The 6,824-nt window shown below is 42.0% G+C and overlaps 1 protein-coding gene across 6 annotated transcripts in view; it reads left to right on the top strand.

Moving 5' to 3' along the window:
- Positions 1–4,113: 4,113 nt before the first annotated feature.
- ppm1ba (protein phosphatase, Mg2+/Mn2+ dependent, 1Ba) overlaps positions 4,114–6,824 on the top strand; it is a 50,803-nt gene continuing 48,092 nt past the window's right edge. For 4 of the 6 annotated variants that reach the window (XM_071409400.1, XM_071409398.1, XM_071409399.1 and 1 more), the window contains exon 1: positions 4,134–4,530. The gene's annotated coding sequence lies outside the window, so the exon portion shown is untranslated. Of the gene's footprint in view, positions 4,531–5,259; positions 5,339–5,393; positions 5,483–6,824 lie in introns of all 6 variants that reach the window. The other 2 variants (XM_071409397.1, XM_071409396.1) reach the window with 2 other exon arrangements.

Below are 6,824 nucleotides of genomic sequence, written 5' to 3'. Positions count from 1 at the left end.
CCATATTTAGGCAGCCATATTCCGTTGGGTATTTCATGGGTTATTGTCTATGTATTTGTTGCTTGTGTCTGCACTTTATATATATAGCTTCACGTTAGTTTTGTTGTTTTGATTAGTTTGTTTAAGTGTTCTTCGTTTCGTTATTAATAAATAGAAGAATGTATTCGTATCACGCTGCGCCTTGGTCCTCCTCTCTTCCTCCATACAACGAACGTGACACACAGAGGAGATTGGAGTCCTGTCCATAGGACCACTTTAAGCCATACACTCCACAGAGCTGGGCTTTACAGAAGAGTGGCCAGAAAAAAGCCATTGCTTAACGAAAACAATAAGCAAACACATTTGGTGTTTGCCAAAAGGCATGTGAGAGACTCCCCAAATATATGGAATAAGGTACTCTGGTCAGATGAGACTAAAATTGAGCTTTTTGGCCATCAAGGAAAATTCTATGTCTGGCGCAAACCCAACACCTCTCATCACCCCAAGAACACCACAGTGAGCATGGTGGTGGCAGCATCATGCTGTGGGGATGTTTTTCATCGGCAAGGACTTTGAAACTGGTTAGAATTGAAGGAATGATGGATGGAGGGAAATTCTTGAGGGAAACCTGTTTCAGTCTTCCAGAGATTTGAGACTGGGACGGAGGTTCACCTTCCAGCACGACAATGACCCTAAGCATACTGCTAAACCAGTGGTTTAAGGGGAAACATATCCATGTCTTGGAATGGCCTAGTCAAAGCCCAGACATCAATCCAATTGAGAATCTGTGGTATGACTTAAAGATTGCTGTACACCAGCAGAACCCATCCACCTTGAAGGAGCTGGAGCAGTTTTGCCTTGAAGAATGGGCAAAAATCCCAGTGGCTAGATGTGCCAAGCGTATAGAGACATACCCCAAGAGACTTGCAGCTGTAATTGCTGCAAAAGGTGGCTCTACAAAGTATTCACTTTGGGTATTTCTTGTTTGTTTCATAAGAAAAAATATTTTGCATCTTCAAAGTGGTAGGCATGTTGTGTAAATCAAATGATACAAAGCCCCAAAAAATCTATTTTAATTCCAGGTTGTAAGGCAAACAAAATAGGAAAAATGCCAAGGGGGTGAATACTTTCGCAAGCCATTGTAGCTTCCTACTTCCTATTCATTTTTCCCATAGAGGATTTTAGAAGCACTTCAAATAAGTGTATTAAGGGCCTCCCGAATGGCGCACTGCATCGCAGTGCTAGAGGTGTCACTACAATCCCGGGTTCCATCCCAGGTTCAATCCCAGGCTGTGTAACAGCTGGCTGCGACCGGGAGACCCATGAGGAAGGGCCCAGAGTTGTCCGGGTAAGGGGAGGGTTTGGCTGGCTGGGATCCCCTTGTCCCATTGTGCTCTAGTGACTCCTTGTGCCGGGTCGGGCACATAACGGCTGACTTCGGTTGCTAGCTGTACAGTGTTTCATCTGACACATTGGTGATTCTGGCTTCCGGGTTAAGCAAGCAGTGTGTCAAGAAGCAGTGCGACTTGGCAGGGTCGTGTTTCGCAGGACGCATGGCTCTCGACCTTCACCTCTCCTGAGTCCGTACGGGAGTTGCAGCGATGGGACAAGACTGTAACTACCAATTGGGGAGAAAAAGGGGTGTAAATTACAAACAAAATAAATAAATAAATAAATAAATAAATTAAACCAGCAAACAGGGCTGGTTTTTCTGTAGCCTTGCCCTGGCGTGACATTTTGATAACTGTGTAAATCTCTCTACGACAAGGTGGCTTTTATCAATATATTTGCCTGTATTTACCCCACAAAATGAAATGCTAATTAGTTGCTAATGTGGCTATCATAAAGAACTACAAATGCCATGATGATGTGGACAAGATTTTAAGAATCTCTGGATTATCTATCTAATGTTAGCTAAATTTAGTAATGAATAAATTGGCTAAATTTTGCTAAATTGACAATTCTTTGAACTGTTATCAAAGGTGTCAGCTAGAGATCACGTGCAGGAGCTTGCAGACATTTGTAGTCTTGCATGATGTTTACTTTGATGCTAATTAGCATGTTAGAATCGGAGAGTAAATCGAGCCGAACATACTGATAAAAGTCATGCTGTCCGAGAGAAATTTACAGTACATGGTTATCAGAACGTCGCGCCATGGTAACCCAACACAAAACACAGCCCTTATTTTAAATGTTTCTAAAATTCCATATGGGAAAAATGGATGGTGGAAAAACGATTGGAACCATTTTCCTCTTTTACTGCTATGCTTCAAGGGTATTATAACACCTCCACTGTGGGGCTCTATTACCCATATTTTTTATTTAACATTGCTTTCAGGAAATATTCCAACATTTTGAAAATGAGCTATTGTGCTCCATAAGGGCAGGGATATTAGTGATTTTAATAACTATCGCCTAATTTCAAGGCTTCCTTGTCTAGCTAAGATTCTTGAATCCTTGGTAAATGTACAACTTTGCACATTTTTGTATGATACATTTATTTTGAATGTAAACCAATCAGGGTTTAGGCCTGGGAATAGCATTATTTCAGCAATCCCTTTAGTTTTTAATGATCTTGTCAATTCTTTAGACACTAAAATGAAATGTGCTGCTTTGTTTGTGGACCTTTCAAAAGCTTTTGATACTGTTGGTCATCGTATGGTCATCGTAATACCAACATGTTTCAAGCAGACCACCATAGTCCCTGTGCCCAAAAACACTAAGGTAAACTGCCAAATGACTACCGACCAGTAGCACTCACGTCTGTAGCCATGCTTTGAAAGGTTATGGTTATGGTTATGGCTCACATCAACACCATTATCCCAGAAACCCTAGACCCACTCCAATTTGCATACCGCCCCAATCGATCCACAGATGATGCCATCTCTATTGCACTCCATACTGCCCTTTCCCACCTGGACAAGAGGAACACCGATGTGAGAATGCTATTCATTGACGACAGCTCAGCGTTCAACACCATAGTGACTTCAAACCTCATCACTCAGCTAAGGACCCTGGGACTAAACACCTCCCTCTGCAACTGGATCCTGGACTTCCTGACGGGCCACCCCCAGGTGGTAAAGGTAGGTAACAACACATCCACCACGCTGATCCTCAACACGGAGGCCCCTCGGGGGTGCGTGCTCAGTCCCCTCCTGTACTCCCTGTTCACTCATGACTGTATGGCCTGGCATGACTCCAACACCATCATTAAGTTTGCTGACGACACAACAGTGGTAGGCGTGATCACCAGCAACGATGAGACAGCCTATAGGCAGTGTCGTGCCAGGATAACAACCTCTCCCTCAACGTGATCAAGACAAAGGAAATGATTGTGGACTACAGGAAAAGGAGGACCGAGAACTCCCCCATTCTCATCGACAGGGCTGTAGTGGAGCAGGTTGAGAGCTTCAAGTTCCTTGGTGTCCACATCACCAACAAATTATCATGGTCCAAACACACCAAGACAGTTGTGAAGAGGGCATGACAAAACCTATTCCCCCTCAGGAGACTGAAAAGATTTGGCATGGGTTCTCAGATCCTCAAAAGTTCTACAGTTGCACCATCGCCAGCATCCTGACTGGTTGCATCACTGCCTAGTATGGCAACTGCTCAGCCTCCGACCGCATGGCACTACAGAGGGTAGTGCGTACAGCCCAGTACATCACTGGGGCCAAGCTTCCTGCCACCCAGGACCTCTATACCAGGCAGCGTCAGAGGAAGGCCCTAAAAATTGTCAAAGGCTTCAGCCACCCTAGTCATAGGGTACCGGAGCGCCAGGTCTAGGTCCAAAAGGCTTCTCAACAGCTTCTACCCCCAACCCATAAGACTCCTGAACAGAATAAAAGTAAGATAATAAGGTTTTAAAATACACTGTCCTGTAGATTGTAATGCAGCCTATCTCAGATAGGCCCGATCTTTCCAAACCCCTCTATTTCTATTTGGAAAATGTAAAATAATATATAGTGGGGGGGGGGGGGGGGGTATACAGTTAATATCCTAGGCAATCAATCAAACAATGTTTATACAATATTTTGCCTCAAAGGGTAGCTCACAATGTAATTTGACTGACAAATTTAAATACCAATCTCAGCTCAAATTTGTAGTTGACTTGGACCAATGACTGTAAAGAGTGGAGAGAATGTCACTCCCCTGGAGCTGGACATCGAGCAGAGCTCTGCTGTGCTTTGGCCCATCAATGGAGGAAAGAACGTCATCTGTTTCATACATTTAGTTAGCTGCCAAATCAGTTCAGTTCTTCCATAAACTAGTATTTTTATCCCACAACACATTGTTTTTATAGCGCTGTCTCTTTTGTGTGCCAAATATACATAAAAAAGACAACAGTCAGTGCCAGGAAATGTTGAAAGGGGAATTCGTGTAAAGGCAAGTGCTAGCCTTGCTATCTTGGTTAGCTAGATAGCTACAATTCTGATCAGCTAGCTAGTTCAAGAAACCGAATTAAAACCAAAAATTCATATCCAAGTAAAGAAATATTCAATTGCAACCAGACGAGGGGCTATTTGAAGCAAACTCAATTTCTGCTAAAACGTAAGTAGAGAACTATTTCACTTTCAAGTGGATTGTATTTAGCCAACTTGCTAGCTAGCATGTTAGGTAACTAGCTAACGTTAACCAGCTAGCTAACGTTAACTAGCTAGTATCGTTAACTAGTCAAATTTCAGTCACACTCAATCATGACTTTCACGCTAATTATTTGCTAGTTATGTGTGTAGTTAGTTATGGATACCATAGTTCATTTAATTTATATAGCGAAAACAATAAATGGCCATTGATTGAAGTCGACCTTTGCTTGTAGGTAACATACCGGTATTTGGCTAGCTGGCTAGCTGTTGTTGTTGACAACATAGAAAATGTCCCCACAGTACATTAGTTAGATAGCTAACTAGCCCATTGCCACAGGAGCCACACTGGTCCTTGTTGTTGGCTACAGAAAGCTAGCCAGCTAAGAATACACGCTAATTTGTTTGGCATCCATGTTGGACATAGAGGGGCTATAGACAGCCAGCAAGCTAGCTTTGATTGTGGTTATGCTATCTACCGTTACACTAATTTACTCTGTAACTTAACTCAAATAAACAACATTAGCTAACTACAAACATTGGTCGACTGCAATTCTCCTGGTAATTTAGCGGAAACCCCCCGCCTAAACTATAATGAGGGGTTTAAACCCTAAATGTAACACTAAACCTCCGAGATTTAGCCTATGGCAAGTTGTTTAACATAATGAACCATCGTGATTTTATTGTTCCTTATTAGCTATCCCAGGATCAACAGTGCCAGGACAGGTGGATATAGCTAGCTAAGCGAGGACTACAACCAAATGCAAACTGACATGGTGTGTTTTGTATCCTTGACTAACTTGTTGACCTTTGTAACTTGTGTGAAAGCAGTGGCCTTCAGTGGAACTCCTGTTGCCGGGGATGTATTTATTAGTTGGACACCATTGCAAAACGTCTTACTCCAATCTGTTTGGTTCCAGGTGAATACACCCCATTTATGCAACACAATTGTGAACTGCACTTGTTGTCACACAGGTGTAGTCCCTTCATTCCATCTCAGAGAGAAAGTATTATTTCTAAAAACAAACAGGTGCAGCTAAAGACAAATAGTTTAGGCTTTACTGGTAGTTATATATATTGTACAACTATTAGGCTAAGTGCAAGTACTGGCAGGACCAGAAATGTTTAATTGTAGGCTAACTCTTCTCCACCACGTGAGATCTGAACGGTCACACCTGCTTAGATTATGGATGGGTGCACCATATGGTTCCCCCCTTCAGGTTTCAGTGGAGGTGACTAGGGCTGTTGCGGTGACCGTATTACCGCCACACCGGCCATCACGAGTCATGAAGGCAGTCAAATTCCACATGACCGTTTAGTCACGGTAATTAGGCTTCTGCAAGCTCTGATGCTGCTGCTGGTCATTAGTAGTCTAACAAACTTGCTAACTGCCTGGTACGCAGCACTCTATTCTCCCTCAAATCACTCTGACATCAATGCAAATGTATTTGAAAATCGAATCAAAAACTTCATGAGAGCTCAACATTTCTTTAGGCTATGCAATTGTGGGAGAAAACAGAGTGATGGTCGCTAATAAAAAGACGAGGATCCCATCAGCTTTCTATAGGCTAGGCCTACTATATTTATTTCTCAGTTTTCCTAATATTAAGCACATTGCTTATATTTACAACAGGAATATAGCCTTTCTGGCTGGCTACGGGGAAAAACATACTCCGTTTGTTATTTAAGTGCATAGATGACATGTATTTTTTTCCCGCTGCCCCGTTTTGATACAGTTGCATGATAATGGTAAATTCTAAATCAAAACAAATGTCGCACATATGATTTAGTATGATTTATGATTTATCGCACATATGATTTAGAATATGTGAAGACAATATTCAATTGAAAATAGTCTGATGGGTGACAATATTAGCCTATCACTTGTGAATTATATACTATCACTTGTGAATGATGTCCAGCGTAAGAAACAATGCCTTTTTTTTGCGACTTGTTTGAATAATTTTTTATTTTTATTTTTCATCTTTATTTAACCAGGTAGGCCAGTTGAGAACAAGTTCTCATTTACAACTGCGACCTGGCCAAGATAAAGCAAAGCAGTGCGACACAAACAACAACACAGAGTTACACATGGAATAAACAAACGTTCAGTCAATAACACAATAGAAAAAAATGTATAGTCGAACACCTCATGTAGCCTAGCCCATAGGCCTATATGTTTTAATAAGGTTTGTATCGGAATTGGATAAGGACTCACGCAGTTGCGTCCCCGATGTGTCTGTCTTAACTTGTAGCCTATGA

This window comes from Salvelinus alpinus, chromosome 7 (assembly GCF_045679555.1).
Source record: "Salvelinus alpinus chromosome 7, SLU_Salpinus.1, whole genome shotgun sequence".
NCBI lineage: Eukaryota > Metazoa > Chordata > Actinopteri > Salmoniformes > Salmonidae > Salvelinus > Salvelinus alpinus.
This window is presented reverse-complemented; position numbering and strand designations above follow the sequence as displayed.